This window comes from Mirounga leonina, unplaced genomic scaffold, assembly GCF_011800145.1.
Source record: "Mirounga leonina isolate KUSES-001 unplaced genomic scaffold, KU_Mleo_1.0 Mir_101664, whole genome shotgun sequence".
Classification (NCBI taxonomy): domain Eukaryota; kingdom Metazoa; phylum Chordata; class Mammalia; order Carnivora; family Phocidae; genus Mirounga; species Mirounga leonina.
The window spans coordinates 60,538-79,690 of record NW_023270175.1 but is presented as its reverse complement, the minus strand read 5'-3'; the positions used below and the strand labels follow the sequence as shown (position 1 = coordinate 79,690).

Genomic DNA, 19,153 nt, shown 5'->3' with positions numbered 1-19,153 from the left:
GTTTTTTTTTTTTTTTTTTTTTTTTTTAGCTGTCCTTATTCGGGATGGCTAGTCCAAATTACTCAGTCTGCCATTACCAGAAGCAGAGGTGTACAATATCCTCCTTACTGCTCTCCTTATCCCCAGTCTCTCTCTTCCCTCCAGCTTCTCCTTCACGAAGTAACTGAAAGTTTCTTCCTTATTGTGTCATTTCCCCTGCACAAATCCTTCAAAACCTTACTGTTGAAGCTAAAACAGAAATCAAATTCCTTAGTTTGGACAATCAGATCTGAAACTCTTCTTTGCTTTACTTATTCACTGAGTAGGTATTTACTGTGTACTCACTAGGCCAGGTGCTCCCTATTCTTTTGATTCTTACCTTTTTTTTTTTTTTTTTTTTTTACCTCTTATCTTACCTCCCAACTCACCATACACTCCAGCCAAACTGGAATACTCACTGTAATGTGGCAGAGCTGGGTCAGAATACAGATGAGCTAACTCCTAGGTCAGTGCCCTTTACTTTACACCATGATCCCATATTCAGGTTTAAGTGCATCCAGTCTGGGTATTTATGTATATTCTAATAAATTACCTAGACAAAAGCTCAACACATACAAATTATAATGGCTTTATATATTTCTTATTGCCTTTTGGGCTTTCATGTGAGTCTGAAATGTAAGCTCTGAACGTGAATTAACTATTGCATTCAAGTTTTTAGCAATCACTATAGTCACAAGGACTCCTAGGGGGGAAAAATTTAGGCTTGCTTCCTTTGACAAATGTGGCACTGATTGTGGAATTTGTTCCAGGGTGCTAGGAAAAAACGGGCTTGCAAACAAATCTACTCCCATCTGCTGGCGGTTGCCTGAAATACCAGTCAAAACCAACTTTTCACTGAAAAAACAGTTCTGGAACTAGGCCAACCCAGAAATAGGATTCTAGTTTTGGCCTTTGCCACTATGTAACCTTGAGCCAACCCCTCTTCCTTCTCTAGGCTTCAGTGTCCCCATGTGTACAATTCAGGTGCTTGGCAAACTTACCCAAATGGCCGTTCCATTTTTCCTAAGCAAGAATTGTCTCTACAAGGATGCCTGAGTGACCAGGGACAAGGGAGGAAGGATTAAGAGCAGGAGGGGTGGGCCTGACTGACCCACTCCTGTATGTGATGGTTAGTGATGTTCCCACCTTTTTTTTTTTTTTTTCCTAATCTTGCACCCATGTGGGAAGGAAGCGTTTGTGGCAATGGAAGGAAAAAGAGGGGGAAAAGGAGAGGGGAAACAAAGGTGCTAGGGTGCTCTGCTGGTTACAAGAAGGCAGGAAATTCTGAGATATGTTTTAAAAATGATTCTAAACTGGCAAAAAAACAAAAACAAAAACAAAAACTCCACAAATGTGTGGGTGGTTGTTGAGGTGGGGTAAAGAGTTAAATCTTTAGCTGCGCCAAACAGCTACCCCCAGGAGTTCCACACAACCGAAACTTTGCAATATGCTGGCCACAAGCATTTCCAACTCATTTACCAAATACTGAAGGAAAGAGAAAGGGAACAATGTTTCTGCTGGAATGTTCTAGTTAACGAAGAGTGAACTTGAAATCTGTTTTGATTTCAACACTTTTAAATGGCATGCCTTAAGAGGTTCAAAGCTGGTGAACGCGACTGAATTCTATTTGTTGAATGCCCATCTGGCTTTTGTGCTCTGAAGAGGCCTCTTTCTAAACTTGTTTCAAATCGGACCCGAGACGGGAAGGACAGAGGGTAATGAATGGAGACATTTTCTCATTCTCGGATATCCTTCTATCCCACTGGACTATCTATGTTCGGGGTAGTGGAAAGAATAAATGCCCTCTAGTCAAAATGCCAGGCTTCTTTTCATGCCTTCTTTTCCTCTTCTTTGGTGTCAGCCACGAACACTCCAACTCTGTATCCTCTAGTTTGTGTGTGTGTGTGGGTGGGGGGGGGGTGCTCCAATTTCTGTCCTACTGAAAAGGGTCACTCCTGCTGCGGCCAGAGCCCCATCATAACACGTATTTGCTGATCCTCCTCCACTCCACCCAGAGGCGAGGCACTTAGGTTTATTGGAGGCTCAAGCGTCTGGGAATGACCAGCAGTCTGGTACCTCCTGCTTCCCCTAAGAGTCTAGCTCATTCAGAATGCAGAGTCAGTCAGGGCAGTCAAATCACGGCACTTCCTTCACCACAAAAAGCAGCCTCTTGGGCACAAGCTGTTCCAAGAGAAAAGCAAATTTTGCATTTTTGCGAGGGGTGGGGACGCGGAGGGGAGGTTACGTCAAGCAGCCGACCCTGGCCCAACCCTCCAGCAGTCAAGGTGCTGGAGCTGGCCCAGGAGGGACTGCTGATGCCTTTAAGAGCAAAGGACTGGGCAGCGCCCTAGTTGGGGAAGGTGGCAGAATTGTTCGTCTTTGTGTATGGCTCCTGGCATCTGCACGATTGGCTAGGTCGGCGCTGCCATGGAGTGGGCGGAGCCAGCGGCGCTCCAGGCTCAATGCCCACCCAGTTGCCACTGGGACTGGCTTTAGACCGAGCGTAATTCAAAGCGGCGGACCGGTCCCGTGGGCGCGGCGTGGAGTAGAGCTCCTGCGTGGCTGCTCCTCTCGCCGCGCGGGGCTCTGGACTCCTGGGCGACGCCCGCGCTTTCTGCTCCCCTTTGCCCTCTATGCTCAGCTCTTACAGGTGACTCTTTGCGGAAGAGCTAGTGCCCCCTCCGCCGCCTCCCTCCCCGCAGCTCCCCCCCGCCTTGCGCTTTTCGCTCACCTCCCTCTCTCCTTTTCCTGATCCGCGGCCTTCTCTCTTGTTCTCCGTAGGTCTCAGCTATGCAATCCCGGGCTTGCTGGGAGCCGCTATCTTCCGACTGTTCTTCAGGACCTGGCTCCTGGAGGACGACGTCCCCATCCCCCGCCTCCCACTTCCCACCTCGAAATTCCACTTTGACCTGTAATGAATCCTCCTCCAACGTTCCCAGCGTCGTCTTGGACCCTCTTTTATTGGTAAGCTGGTCGCTAGGCTACCGTGAGCTGGCAGGAGGGGCGAGTGGGCGGTCTCTTGGTAGGGGTTGGCTGGGGGATGCTTGGACCTGGGCTTCTGAGCCCCTGCTAATGCACGCAGCCTGTCAGCCCCTGAAGGGGTTGGTGGTGGTAATGAGGGTGGCCAGTCAAGATGGAGTCCTGTGTTTCACCCGTATGTTACAGTGGCACCTGAAAGCACCCAGTTTCAGTGTGTGCCCAAATAGCAGGGGGTTGGGGATACCATCACCCCAGGGTCCACCCATCCATCCCCAGGGACTAACGTCCCAGGCAGTTTGCAGTCATGGGCATTGACCCTGTGTGTGGGGGGAGGGGGGAGGGTTGTGGGGTGTTAACTTCAAACAGAGCAAAGAGCAAATTTATTTAAGTAAAAGAATGAGATTATTTGGGAATAGCAGAGGAATTGCAATTTGTGACAAGCAAGCTATGGCAAACCGTAAGCAAGTCCGAAGAGACAAAGGGAAGGTCAGCTTTTATCAGGTTTTAGGAAGACATTGGGGAAGGTTCTGGACAAAAGTTGACTGGAGAAGATGGGGGGGCGATCTGAGGATGGGCAAGGTTTCTCACTGACTGCAGGTGGTGATTAGTGGGTTGTCGCTGGGGCAGGGAGGGGTTTTCCTTTTCTTAAAGACACGTGAAAAGTGCCCTCTCTTGTCAATGTAATTATCTTCCTTCTTCTTGCTGGTTATGTAGGCTGCAGTGAGGTGTGTACTTGAGAGGTCCCCCTCTGGGGCTTCCTGACTCCATTTTAAATGATGTTTTCTTTATTTATTTTCACATTTACCCCCTTTGATCAAGATCTTTCCTCGAAAGTATTGCTGATCAAGAGTCAGAATTTTCAAATTTAGTGGTTTGTCTCTCGGTACCAGGAAAGATCTTTCCTGGTTGTCATGGCCCACATTGGAGAGAATGTGCATAATGATTGGAAATCGAGGCCACATTTGAGGAGTAAGGAAGGGTAGAAGGGAGAACTATCAGTCACTTCCCATCTAAAGTCTATGTCTTATCAAGGTCATAAACATTGGAGATCATCTCAAAGGGCAGAGCTAGCATCACCCTATTTGATGCATTACTTCTGCAGAGATTTGATAGGCAACAGGTAAAGTTTAAAAATAATTATGCAAGCAGAATTAAAAGTAATATGACAAATGCAGTTTATAGGATGGTTCCAAACCAAGGCCCCAAACCCAGTTAAATAGATCAAAAGACAAGGGGTCATTAGGTGAGATCTGTTGTAATCAATGCACATGTTCCCTGATCTTGTGTAATTGAATTTCTACTTTTCCAGAGGTATTTATCAATGTGCAACAGGTGGTATTTGCTATTGCACAGACACCTTGTTCAGCAAGTAGATAATCAAGGGCTATATAATTGTCCAAAACTACGTTAGTCAATGAGTCAAGTGATAGTTGGTGGGATGCTATTGCTTTGGAATTGGCTGTGGGATTGGCCAGCTCTCCTAATGTTAGGGGAAGATATCTGATCATGTGTTCTTTGGCATTTACTACAATCCAAGGAAGTAAATCTCACCCTGTGAAAGCAAACCAGGGGTCATGTATGCCTCCTAGAAATTCCCATTTAAGATGGCTCTGGAGGCCTAATGAGACAGACCAATGGGAAGTCTCTTGATTTGTTATGGATGTTAACAGGAACAATATCAAATGCCCCAGTAACATTGACTTCCAAGTTGCCAGCTGTCTAAGCATTTGTATGCCCATAGGAAATGCTGTCCATTGCCAACAAAACCAGGTGGAACATAGAAGACTCTAGCTAAGGTCTGGTTATTGATAGATTCCTTAAGTGGAAATTTCCTGACTGAGCCTTTGAAGCCATGGGTCGGAGGAGTTGGGATGACATTCTGTGAGAATCCCATCTTTTCCTAAAGGGATCTTTTCTAAAAACCTTGCAAAGAGGGATAAACTTATTTGTATTTCCCTTGGGTGAAGGGAGACAGATCACAGTTCGAGAAGGAAAAGAACCTGGGGGAGACAGATCACAGTTCGAGAAGGAAAAGAACCTGGGGGAGTGAACCTGGCAAAGATGGAGGGATGTAACTGAGGTAGTATGATTATGACTAGGGATAGTCATACTGTATTTCAGTGTGCGAACACCTGGTCACAATAGGCCCACCCGCTAATTAACAACTCTAGGCTTTTGGGTGTAATCAACAGTGGCATTTGGGCCTAGAAAGAAATTAGTTGTAGATAATACCATGGGATCTCTGACATCGTGAACAGATTGAAACTTCTTGTGATAGATCCAACAGTCAGAGAGGTTTCCCCCTTTTGCAAAGGATTGGAAATGTAGATAAGGGCATTGTCTTTCCCAGAAAGAGAGGGCAAAGAAAGAGCACAAGCAAGGGAAAGAAGGTATATACATGCCTGGCCTGGTCCTGTCATCTTGAGAAAGCTATTTCCTTCAGCTGCCATCTGCTTCAATTCCTGGAAATCTTTATTTTTGGGTCACCAGTTGGTGTGCAGGTCCAGTCAGTGTTTGGTGCTTTCTTTCTTTATGTTTTTATTTTATTGTTTTTTTTTTAAGTTTTATTTATTTTTTTAAAGATTTTATTTATTTATTTGACAGAGAGAGAGAGACAGCGAGAGAGGGAACACAAGCAGGGTGAGTGGGAGAGGGAGAAGCAGGCTCCCCACTGAGCAGGGGGCCCGATGCAGGGCTCGATCCCAGGACTCCAGGATCGTGACCTGAGCTGAAGGCAGATGCCTAATGACTGAGCCACCCAGGCGCCCCTTTTTTAAAGTTTTTTAAAAAAGATTTTATTTATTTATTTGAGAGAGAGAGAATGTATGAGTGGGGGGGGGGGGAAGGGCAGAGGCAGAGCAGGGAGCCCGATGCTGGGCCGAGGGCCTAGATCCCAGGACCCTGAGATGGTGACCTGAGCCAAAGGCAAATGCTTAACCGACTGAGCCACCCAGGCGCCCTTGGTGCTTTTTTTAGAAGTGACACAGGAATCCAGAAGTCTGTTCCTTGGAATTCGGCAGCCCAGGGGTTGGTTAGCAGCACCTGATAAGGGTTGAAGAGAGTCTTTCTGGTCCTTGTGAGTGGCTATAGCTCGCCTTGTGCTGAAGTAGCCCAAGGCAAAGATGCTGCTTCAGTTACTTCAGAGGGAGTTGGAATTATCCAGCACCATATTTGCCATTTTCACCTTCCAAATAAGAACTGCCAGTGAACCATGACAAATTAGCATCAACCAAAGGAGTTTCCTGTAAGTCATCACGGAGTCAGGAGGTGCTCTGTCAGAATCAAACAGTACTGTCTAGAGTATTGTCCTAGAGGAGGGAAGAGTAGTGGAGTTAAGGTTACAGTGAGGAAAATTACAGTGAGGAAAATTATGTGAGGAGCTGTGAGCAAGAGGATTTCATAGGCAGTGAGATGACTGGCTGAAAGGTGCTGAGTATGCTAAGAATTTAGGTAGGGCTGGAGGCTAATAGAGCATGAGGGTTGGGAACAACAAGGTGACGAGGCATAACAATACTGTTTATTGTTCTGAGATCCTGGACAGACCCCCATCCACAGTCATTAGAATTTAGGAAGGCTTCTATTTCGTGGGGCACAAAGATGGTTAGAGGGGACCCCATGACTATTCCTTCAGTGGCCTTAACTAAAAGGGCTGTGGCAGGAATGGCTCTGAGGCAAGGGAGGTATCCTCATGCCACAGGGTCTAGCTGTTGGCTATATTACCCTATGGCTTGGTGGTGGTCCCCATGTTTTTGGTTGAATACCCCCAAGGTCATAGCCTTCCCTTTCATATATAAAAGGGAAAAAAGGAAGTTGGTAATTGGGATGTCCAAGGGCAGGGAGATTTATTAAGCTTTCTTTTAAGGTATTAAAAACTAGGACATCCTGAGCTTCCCAATTAATGGGTCAGGTTTGGTGTTCTTTAGTAATGTATGTAAAGGCTGAGCCATGAGAGAAAAGTTCAAAATCCATTTCTGACACTAGGCAGCCAGCCCACCTGAGAGAACCTTGTAATTGCCACTTAGTTTTGGGGAAGTTCAGGATTCTATGACGCCTACTTAGATCTACGAGTAGCCCTTGTTCCGAGATTAGGTGCCCTAAATAACGAATTTGAATTTGAACAAACTGCAGTTTTTCCTTGGAGACCTTGTGTCCCTTTAAGGCTAAAAGTCAGACGGATGCTGTCCTCCTGTGAAAAGGGGACAAATGATTAGTATCCTTACAACTAACTCTAGTGTCATCAGAGATGGAACAAATAAATGACATTAAAGGTTCAGAAAGGGAGACAAACCATGAGAGACTCTGGACTCCAGGAAACAATCTGAGGGTTACAGAAGGGAGGGGAGTGAGGGGATGGGGTAACAGGGTGATGGGTATTAAGGAGGGCACGCGTTGGGATGAGCACTGGGCGTTATACGCAACTAATGAATCATTGAGCACTACAACAGAAACTTATGATGTACTATATGTTGGCTAACTGAACATAATAATTTTTAAAAATTTCATTTGCTTCACCTAGTTGGCCATTTTTGTCGTTGTTGTCAAATTATAGAATTTATTGCTCCCTTTGAGAGCAAGAAATTCTAGCACGGTATTTCTCCAAGAAATCCTGGCCCAATAAATGAATAGAGACAGAGAAACTAAGGAAAAAGGGGTGAGTATCTCTCAGAGGGCCTAAACAAAAGGGGATAAGTTTAGAGACAGGAACTTGTTGAGGTTTATTTGACACCCCCCTCCCATTTGAATCATATTAGTACTAGAGGCAGGGGCTATTTGGTAGCAGTGGAGTTGAGCACCAAGGGCGTAGGTCCAGCGTCCATAAGGACAGAGAGAGATTCATTCCTTATCTGGAGAGTTGTTTCTCTAAGCCGGTTAAGAGCAGGATTGGGAAAAGCCCCTGCAATTCCTTGGAGTTCCGTCATTGGGAGTTAGGAGGAGGGCACTTGGAAAAGTTGGTTAAAGCATGGAAGGCACTGGAGTGCTTAAGCTTAATAACAGTCTTCTTTCCAATGCTCTGGCTTTTTGCAATAATGACAAAGATCAGGAGCATTTTGGTTTTGTTTAGGGGCCTCCATTTGTTTTGTAGGAGTTGTAAATTACCAGCCTATTCTTGGGGCTTAGCCAAAACCTGTTGACTGGAATAAGATTCGGGCTTGTACCCAGAAGCCCAGTGAGCCCATGCATAATTATTATAGCCGGTTCCAAATTGTTTTCAGAGAAAATTCTGGTCTTTTAAATGTCAAATCCACAGGAGTAGCTTTTAATTCTCTGGTTGTGAATGGGCTGAACTGGGGTCTTTCTTTCCTAGTTAAAAAGGAACAAGATGGAATGGGAGACTATGTCCACTCCAGGTTCAATTAATTTAGCAAATCAGCTCACCCACACCCTAGATGATTCAGCTAAAAGGAAGACCACTAAAGTCTTTAATTTACAACTCCAACAAATGTTGTTTCAGGTGTACAATATAGTGATTCAGCACTTCCATGTTTCACCCTGTGCTCATCACAACAAGTGCACTCCTTACTATACAGTCTATTTAATTTTAGGTTCACAGTTTTTGTTTTTTAAGACAGAGCATGTGCACGTACATGTGTGTGCATGTGAGGGGAAGGGGCAGAGGGAGAGGGAGAGAGAGACTTAATCTTAAGCAGGCGGGGCTCAATCTCAGGACCCTGAGATCATGACCTGAGCCAGAATCAAGAGTTGGATGCTTAACCCACTGAGCTAGCGCCCCTGGTTCACAGTGTTCTAATTTGGTTCTGAGAAAAACAAGAAAGGAAGGAAGGAAGAAAGGAAGCAGGAGGTACCTCACTCTCTTAATACTACAAAAAAAGCTTGCCTCTCACGGACCCTTCTGATTCATGCTATTTCAGAGTACAACCCTCCTGTGTCCTGCATGGTATGCAATGCCCTCCTCTTTGAGACAGTGAATGTATGTGACTGTTGCTCTTTTCTGTCTAGAGTTGGGTGATGTGTGCTTAGCCATCCTCATAACTCTAGGGTGGGACTCCCGCCCTCATTAAAGGGGTGAAGAGGAGGTGATTAAAACCATTGTCATCACACACATGATGATCCAACCACAATCAAGGAGGAGCTGGTCAGTTTTACTAGCTGCTCCTTGACTGACTGTGCCGTGATACAGTGAAGGCTGCCTGGGACAGGACCACCAATCGCTGGTGGGCTTGTGCTCTGGCCTGCGTGGCACTGTGTTATTTTTGTTGAGTGTTGCCATCTCTTCCTTCCCTAAAACACTCTCCCCTTAAGATAAGAATTATAGTTAAGTGACCAGATCTTAGTATTAAGTGTCTTTGAGTTTGGGCTGTGTGTACCAGAAGGTCTCTGAGGCTCCCACCTGTAAAGGTGGCAACATCACAGCATCCTAAATGGTCAGCACTTGAGTCCTTCATCCCAGTGGTTGGATTAATGACTTGTTAGGCAGTGACCACTGCTTCTAACCTGGTGACCACTGTGGTTACTTGGGGCAGCCAGCCATGTGGTCATTGTGATTGTGTACCTCTGGGATGGCCCTTTATTAGGTTTGCAGATAGGAAGGGGACTCCTAACCACAGGGAGAACTAATTAAGCATGGTACCCCTTTGTTGCTTTAATAGTCGTTGTTCTGGACAGGGTAGTGAGCTTGCATATCTCCTGTGCTGTTGCTTCCCTTGCGCTGCCTGCATTCTCTCCTGACACCCAAGGCTATTGAAGTGCACATCCATGGTGGCTTGTGGCCCAGGAATGGATGAGAAAGGGGAGGGGGAAAGCATTTACTATTAAACTGTTCTCCCAATGTAAAACCCCTATCCAGTGCCGATAAAGCAACCATTGCTGTAGAGGAAGCCCCTAACCCTAATGATTCTGATTCTGGATGAAGAAATGTATAAATATGAGCAGAGTAGAGAGGAACCCCCTGGAACAGAGTATATCCAGTGACAAACAAGTAAAAAGAACGAAAGAATGAAAAAAAAAAAAAAAAGAGTGTAACAAGCCTGAGTACAGGCGAGTGTGATATTGTGATTTGTAAGGAATAGGTATTTGACCATTCAGATGACCAAAATATTTCTCATATGTATTTGGTCTTTGTCGTGGTTTCTGTCTCACAGCACCTAAAACATTTGGAATTTCCTGTGGTAAGAGCTTTAAGGTTATCTTTTGTTATGTTAATGAGGTGACTTTTGGAAAGCCCTTAGGTACCTTAAGGATGGGGGCTACTTGCCTCAAGGACCAACCATGTGGTTAGAGGGCTGTTCTCACCCCAGAGCTCCAAGGAGGAAAGAGGGGCTGGCTGGAGGTTGAATCGATAGCCAATGGCCAACAATTTAATCAAGTATGCCTATATAATGAAGCCTCTGTGAAGACAAAAAGGATAGGGTTTGGAGAGCTTCTGAGTTGGTGAACATGTGATTTTGGGAGAATGGCATGCCTAGAGAGATCATGGAAGCTTCTCACCCCTTCCCACATACCTTGCCCTATGCATCCCTTCCATCTGGCTATTCCTGAGTCATATCCTTTTATAGTAAATTGGTTATCTAGTGAGTAAATGGGTTTCTTTGAGCTGTTCTAGCAAATAATCGAACCCCATGGGAACCTTTGGTCTGTAGCTTGTTGGTCAGAAGCACAGGTAACAACCTGGGTGTAACAGGTAACAATGGGTATCTGAAGTGGTGGGGGGCAGTCTTGTAGACTGAACCTTAACCTGTGGGATCTGATGCTATCTCTAGATAGTGTCAGAATTGAGTTGGACTGGACACTGTGCTGGTATCTGAAAATTGCTTGATAGTGCGTGGGGAAGCCCCCCCACCCCCACACCAAACTCCACATGTTGAAATTAGGTCCAAGAACCCAAAAGAGGGAGGAAACAAATTAAATTGAAACAAAGGTCCACAGTTTAATCCAATTGGAAATCCAAAATTTACTGAAAGAATTTGTACAATGCAATGATAAAAGCCTCCTCCAAAAAACAAGACTGTGGAGTCTGTCCAAATCTAAATCAGTGGACACTCTTGTTAGTATCTTGAGAGGTTCCTTCATTATAGAGGCTTTAGTAACCTCCTCTCATGTTCCATGGAGTCTTTGGACCACCCACGATGTTGGGTTGGACAACAGATAAATTGGCTGTGGGCTTCTCATGCGAGAAACTGCCTGTCTTGGCCTTGCACTATATGCCATTAGAATGGCAATTGCTGGCCACCTACTGAGCTATCCTCAAAGTAGAGTCTATCACAGACCCTGAGCCTGTGACCCTCTGTACACTGTTGCCCAGTATGCCTTGGGTCATGGAACCAGCACCCCACAACCTCAGCATGGCTAGTGAGGCCTTCTCAATACAGGATGGAGCCAAATCTGAGCCCTCTAGCAAATCTCTCTTGTAGGAGGGCATGGCCTTATCTTTCTTTGCTCCCTTACCAGATGCCATGATGGTGCAAGAACCCCCACTCCCCCCAGCAACCTCTTGGCTACCTGAGGAGCCCCTTGCAATCAACTGATTTAACAACACCGGGAGTTTGTACACTGCAGATGGTATTGTCACCATCATAGCTATTACTGCTTACCGTCCCTTAACCCGGATGTCCATGATAAAAGACAGGACAAAAGTGTCAGCACAATTGGCCAAAGTTCAGGTAGTCATCTTAACACTGGATGCTCTGGCCATCAAATGGCCCCAGATGCACATTTTTATAAACTCTTGGGCCATTGTCTAAGAGTTACCCCTTTTGGGGTACAGAACTCTGGGAATCACTTGTCTCACAGATACCCAAAATATAAATCAAGACATTATTGACTGAATTGGGTCCCCCGCAGGTTCATATGTTGAAGCCCTAACCCTCAATGTGAATGTATTTGGAGCTATGGCCTTTAGGAAGGTAATTAACGTTTAATGAGATCATAAGCGTGGGGCCCTAATCTAATAGGATTGGGTCCTTATAAGACAAGGAAGAGGCTCCAGAGAGCTCTCTCTCTCTTCCCCTCCACACTCATACAAAGGAAAGGCCATACTAGGACATAGAAGACAGCCATCTAAAAAGGACAGAGGTCTCATCGGAAACCAACCCTGCTACCTCCTTGATATTGGACTTCTAGTCTATAGAACTAAATTTCTGTTGTTTAAGCCACCCAATCTGTGGTATTTAGTTATGACAGCCCTAGCAGACTAATTCAGAGGATAACAGATGTCTCTACATATACAGTCAATTATTGTTATTTGTGGTAGTTATGTCCTGTAAAGGTCACCATGAGCACAGAATTAGTGAATAGGAAACCGTTGCTCCTAGGGGGAAATAGAGGGTTAGGTTCCTGTAAGCCTCTAGTCATAACAACATATTCATCCACCAATCAGTACGTAAACTTGTTTTATGTGTGTTTCTGTTTAAAGACATCTTATTTTGTATATATTGTTGATTCATTTAAATTGATATTTAACATATTGTTAATGATTTACATTGAACTCATCGATAATAGCACTCTAATTCATGCCTAAAATGTGTATTTTCTCCACAAAGCACATCACAGCCTTCTTGTGTTTAGGAAAACTCGACAGTTTGTCAGCACTACACTTGGGGGCCAATTTAAACAGTGAAACCACTAACAAAAAGCACACAAATGTGAACAACATGGCACTAAATATACTGTTGAAAGGTCACTTGTTTACCGTATGTACAAGAGGTGAAGTAAGAAGCTGGAGTGCTGCTTTGTCTAAACCTAGGTGAGAACTTGTGGGTCAGATGACTCAACTTTTTTGCCACTCTGCACATGTTTGCAAATAACCACAAAAGTGCTGAGTGTTGATTTTGCAGTTACAAATAAGTTTTAGCAGGTAGACGAATTCGCAAAATAATGAGGATCAACTGTATTAAGGTCACAGTGTAAGGTCTTCAACAGGAAGCTCCTTATGCCCTTTGGAGTCCCAGATCTTATTGTTATGACCAAAGCACTCATTTTGGCTCTCAGAATACACACTGCTGGGCTCTTGAAAAAGGCAGTAAGTGGAACTTACAACTCTTCTATTGGCCTCAAGCTTCTTGTTTAATTGACAGGTGTAATTGGCTCCTCAAAGAACTCCTACTTAAGTTACAGAAGTGGTAAATAGACCTCCTCTACAGACATTGTTATAAGCATTGTTTAGCCTAAATTCATGTCCCCTAAGAACTCACTACACCAGTGTCACACAGGAGCCTTTATTAGCCATCAAGGAGGGCACCTTTAAAGTTCATGTTTTTCGATGACTGCCTCACCATGTGGCCCTCTCTCTTTTGGGCAAGTGACTATTCCATTTCCTAGGGAGGCACCACTACTCCCTAAAAGTCTTAGTTAACACCAAGGTTTAACCTGATGTGAAGGCATCAAGGACTCAATTATGGTACAGGGACTAAAATTCATGTTCTATGTTGTCTTGACATCTGGTAAAATTAGAAAGACCTCAAATGGTCTAACCAAAGTTCTCCTCTCTATGCTGTGCATGTGGATAAGGTCTCTTAGCTAAACAACCCTCCTTAGTAAACAGACCAGGTGTGGTTCTGGCTTATCCCTAGCTAGAGGGTTTCAGTTCCCTGCCAGCTGTGGAAGTATTCCAAAAGCCAATAGCATCCTCCCCTGGAAACCAGAGGTACTCTGTCCTCGACACTACAAAGCCTGCCTCTTAAAGACCCTGGTTGTTCACTCTGCTTCTTGAGTGCAACTCGAGTGCAGCATTCTCTGGTGTGTTGTGTCCTCCTTTCTCAGACTGTGAGTGTATGTGACTGATACATTGCTGTCCTTGCATTTATCCAGTGTCAGGTGTTGTGTGTTTGGCCATCCTCACCACCATAAGAAAGAATCCTTTCCCCCTTAATGGGGTGAATAAGAGGTGATCAAAACGGGGGTACAGAGCAATGGGCAAAACACAAAACATAGACATGAGAGTTACCTGTTTGAGGACAGATTTTAGCCCACTTTCAGATGTGTGTGTGTGTGTGTGTGTGTGTGTGTGTGTGTTGAGAGCCTGTGGGACCCTATTCAGTGTTACCAGTGGAAATTATTAGCCCCGGACAGTGCAATCTATGGAAGTATATTCATGTGGCCTGAGATTGGTATACTTTTGTACTTACTCTTGTGAAACTTTTGAAGATACAGGTTTTTTTCTGTGTTTTATTTAAGTTTAGGTCTGTAGATACCCGAAGAGTTGTTAAACAGTCAGCTATTTGCCTGCAGATCACACAGAAATATGTATTTGTTGTGGCCACAAGATGCTAAGCACTGGCACATGGGTAATGTATGATTGGAAACAGGTGGGAATACATTGCTTTAATTCAGGAATAATTCCTGTACATACTTTGGAGTATTGCAAAATGAAATTCTGTGATTGAAGATAATCTGGGATAAGTTTTCAAATGGCAAACCAGAAAAGAACATGTACCCAGGGGGAAGAAAAGGGAGTTGGGCAAGGTTCCAGGCAGCAGCTCTGCATTGTCCACAACCTCATATACAAGAGTGTGCTAGTGAAACACCCCCCCCCACACACACAGATTTGTAGGCACTGATGTTTCTTGGCCAACATGTGAAAGATCCCAAGTGTCCTAGAGATGCTCAGGGCCTGTTCTTATTCAAAAGCCCCTTTTGTGTGTGTGTGGGGGTGCGGAATGGCCTCACTGAAGGTCTCAGGTGCCTTGGGTGAATATCTCAGAGCCCTTTCAAAAGGCCAGCTAAATTAGGTTCTTGGGCCCAATCCAAACATCTGGGGTGGTTCCCCTCTGCTACCCTGCCATGCTAACAAGCAATTCTTAGACACCAGCAGCTCAATTCTGACACTATCTACCAACTGCATCAGATTGCACAGGTGAAGTGTTCAGTCCCACAAGACTGCCCTCCCCCCACACCAGATGCCAGTCGCAAGTCCAGGTTGTTACCTGTGCTTCTGACTGATTGCCTATAAAGGAAACATTACCACAGCCCTCTCCTAGGGTTTGATTTATTTGCTAGAGAGGTTCACAGAACTCAGAGAAACATTTTACTTACTAGATATAAAAGGAAATAACTCAGGAACAGCCAAATGGAAGAGATGCCTAGGATAAGGTATGGGGAAAGGGTGCAAAGTTTCCATGCCCTCTCCAGACCCACCACTCTCCCTAAATCTCCACGTGTCCACCAACCCAGAAACTCTCAAACCCTGTCCTTTTGGGTTTTTATGGAGGCTTCATTGTATAGCTGTGATTGATTAAACCATTGGCCAATAACTTATGATTCAACCACCAGCCCCTCTCCCCCCCAGGAGGTCAGGGGAGTGGGACTGGAAGTTTCAGCCCTCTAATCACATGGTTGATTCTCTTGGCAAACAGCCCGTCTTTAGGTGCTTCCAAAAGTCACCTCATTCACATAACAAGAGACACTTCTGCCACTCTCAACACTTAGGAAATTCCAAGGGTTTGGGGAGCTTTGAACCAGGAACTGAGGAGGAAGACCAGATACATGTGAGAAATATATTTTGGTCATCTGAATGACCAAATGTATATTTCTTATAAATCACAATATCGCACCAGTTCTCTGTGGGCTACAGCTAGGTACTTATCATACTCACCCAAGACATCTCCAGGTAGAATGCACATGATTAGTGAGAGGTGCCAGATCCCAGAATGAATGTCTTTGAGAAGACAGCCCTGAAGCCCAAGAATCTGAAATGGCTTTGTTGGGTGAGGATCAAAAGGTTCTTTATGTCATATGCCGTATGCCCTGACAACAGGTGTACAAGAGCAAGATTGACATGAATTTAATAACAAAATGCCCAGTCCCGGCCCAGGGAAATGTGACTTTGAGTTGGAGAACGTAAACTGGTTACCACAGCTCAAGAGGACGCCAAGGGTGGAAGATTACTTCTTCTGGGTCAGTCAACCAACCTGGAGAGCTGTGTCCATGCTGATTGCGAGGTGGGGCTCTTTAGGAAGTTGAAGTAAGACATTTTTCTGAGGACTGCCACCTGCCGGCTTCCTTCACTCCCCAATTCCCAGAATGCTTGCTGCTCCCCTGTCATCCTGCCTGGTAACATGGACCCAGGCTTTGTGCCCCGCCATCTGGACAAAAGCTGAGGAGGAAGAAGGAGAAGTCTGCCTCATTGCTGTGCTTCTGGCTAACTCCCTGTGGGAAGAGAGGTGGGTGGGAGAGAGGGTGTGTACACATGTGACTCTATATGCTTGCATGTATACAGGGGAAGGGAAGGCCCTGGAAAATTTACAGCTGGGATGACCTCTGCTGTTTGTTGCCTGAAAAACAATGTGGCATTTACTGATAGCCAGTGACTTCTCTGTTTCAGCAAAAACTACAAATGAAATTGGTTCAGAAGGTTTGGGACAGGATGCTGACAGGATATGATGTTCATCTGAGTCCAAATTTTGAAGGTAAGCCACTTCTAGATACTTGAGATCTGTGTATTAAGTTGAATAGAGCTGGGACACAGCAAACCAGTCCTACCAGGTAAGGTGACCAGTGGCGTACCTCCAGGCTCTACACTTGTCTCTCCAGATCCCACCTTCCTGACCTGCAGCGGAGCACCACTGGGATGCCAATTCTCAGGCCTTTTGCTCTGACCCTGGAGTTTCTTCCACTTCTCTGGCTTCAATGTGCAAGAGGCCTTCTGCCCTCTCTACACTCTCTTATGAGGGTACCACAGCTGAGGCGCATTCCCTAGTGTGACTGGAGGAGCACTACCCACAGAAATAGGTGTGCGGACCATAGGGTCCTATGCTTCTCAAGCTAGAATTTTCTGTACTGTCATGCTCTAGGGGGAGGGCACTTGAACACACATTCTTTGCACCCTGGGCACTCACCGTACTCAGTTTGTTAAAAACCGAGCACATGATCTTTATCCAGTCTGCTTTGCCTGCCCAGGCCCCAGGTGCTTGTCCCTCATCCCTAAGCCTTCAACTCTCACCAAGTTTTATTGGCTCTATCTCCAGACAACATCTTATCTCTCCATTGATCATGGCCCCCCAAGATCAGGCCTTGGGAATCTTGCTGAATTACTGTAGCGACTTCCCAACCTCTGGTCTCCCTAATGCCAGTGTCAGTCCCTCCTGTCTATTCAGCACACCACAATCAGCATGATCTTTATAAATCTAGCCTGATTATTGCAGGAAGTTTTGATGGCTTTATTTAACTTTCACATAAAATCCAAACTCTTTGGCCTAGCATTCAGATCTTGAGAGCATAGATGAGAAATCACAAGGAAACTGAAGCACAAACTCCCGGGAAGCCCACAAGTCAGTTTCTTCCTATATTCCCTCCTAGCCTTCCCCTTGGAAAGGGCAACTAGCCTGGACCACACAGCTTTAAGGGACAGTAAAACATATTCTGTGTCCACAGAACAGGAGTGATGTTCTCTGGCCCAGGGGACACCCAATAGAGGTTCTATAGGAGGTTGAACTAGATACCAATTCTAAAGCATTAATGAATGCTAAGGGTTCACATTTATGCAAACAGATAGAGTTCTTTTGAATACTCATTGCCTCAACCCTAAAGAACACACAGCTGTGAGGATTTGGTACCTGAAGGTAGACAGCTAGGGCCACTATGTTTGGCATGGGAGCCACCTTGAAAGCCAAGGCCATTGCGATAGGCCCTGAACTTTGGAGGTGGGTCACTTGATTGATTTCTCTTGGCTCCATTGCCCCCTGCAGAGTGTGAGGGGATAAGCCATAGAGCATAGGTTCCAAGGTGAGTGTGCATCTGGGGACTGGGAAGCTGGAGTGGAGAGGGCAGAAGGCAGGCTCTTTCAATAATTTTACCCTATAAAGACAGCAGTGCCTCGTTTAGGTGGATTCCCTAGGGAAGAGGTCAAAACTCTTGAGTAAGAGAGGCTGGGTATATGGGACTTCAGGTGTTAGACCACAGCCACCTCCCCCCCTTGCAGAATACCAATGTTTGGATCAATTGGGCCAAACACTGCTGGGTGTCAAGGGGGTAGCTACCTCATTTCTTTCCTTGTTCTCTTGCATCTTAGCAAAAGCTAACCAGTGAACATTTAGGTACCATGCACATTCTTCCTCTGTTTTTTTTTTTTTTTTTAAGATTTTATTTATTTGAGAAAGAGAGCACACAAGCGGGGGGAGGGGCGGGGGAGAGGGAGACGCAGACTCCCCACTGAACAGGGAGATGTGGGGTTCGATCCCAGGACCCTGAAATCATGACCCGAGCCGAAGGCAGATGCTTAACCACCTGAGCCACCCAGGCGCCCCTCTTCCTCTGTTTTAAGGCAAGGTAGCTGTATCTCAGCAGGCATCCAGGGCCAAGGTGAGGGAGGGAGACAAGGGCCAACCTCTGGGGATTGCCAGGTGTGGATAGTCTGCATTATCTCTGAGACACCCCACCACCATCTTTCAAACAGACTCTGATCTGTTTACAACCCGATGCCTAAGTGGCATTAGGGGTTGGGGGTGGGTGGTGGGTTGCATTAAGTTTTCTCGGCATGCTGACCTGGGGCATGGGAGAAAAGCTGGGTCCTTGGATCGATTTGGTCAAACAGTAAATGAAGGGGAATGTGCAAGAACAACGCAGGACCTTCTTTAGACAGAAGGGGGCACTGCAGGCTCCAGGTCTAGGGTTGTATGTATATGTGGGGAGTGGGGTGGCCAGTAGATGGGGCAGCTGCAGTCTGAATGGAGTGGGCGGCAGGGATGGAGGAAGCAGAGAACAAAGCATAATACTGTGGCACAAGGTGTTCCTCCTAAGGAAACAGCCTCCCCAACCTGGTCAGCAACATTAGCGTGCTCTAGGGAGAGAGCTCAGCCCAGGGGAGCAGGAGAAGAGGAAGGTGAGCGCCTGCCAGTGGCCTGTAAGTACCAACTAGGTGAGGTTAAAGTTGCTGAGGGGACCGTTTCACTGGGAGAAAAGCGGGCCTGGGCAGAGATTTACAACTTGATTCTGGAAGAGAGTGAGACTCCCGGAATCAAGGAGTGAACACACTAGATTACATTTTGAATTGCATGTAATCCAAGGAGGAAAGATACAGCAGGAGAATGAGAGCTGACACTGGACAGAGATGAGTAGGGAAGCCAGGAGAGAAAGGAAGAGGGATGAGGGTAAGAAGAATAGTGAGGATAAGAAGGAAAATACCCAGAAATAAGTAGTGGTTGATGTGTCAGCAGCCCTTAAAACCCATTCAAACCATCACCTGCTTCAAAGGCAGGTTGAGCCC

The 19,153-nt window shown here is 45.7% G+C and overlaps 1 long non-coding RNA gene across 1 annotated transcript; it reads left to right on the top strand.

The window, feature by feature from the left end:
- Positions 1 to 2,564: 2,564 nt before the first annotated feature.
- On the top strand, positions 2,565 to 16,357 carry LOC118011273. Its single transcript, XR_004679441.1, has 3 exons — positions 2,565 to 2,668; positions 2,800 to 2,982; positions 16,274 to 16,357. It is a non-coding gene; the product is annotated as an uncharacterized LOC118011273 (long non-coding RNA).
- Positions 16,358 to 19,153: the final 2,796 nt, after the last annotated feature.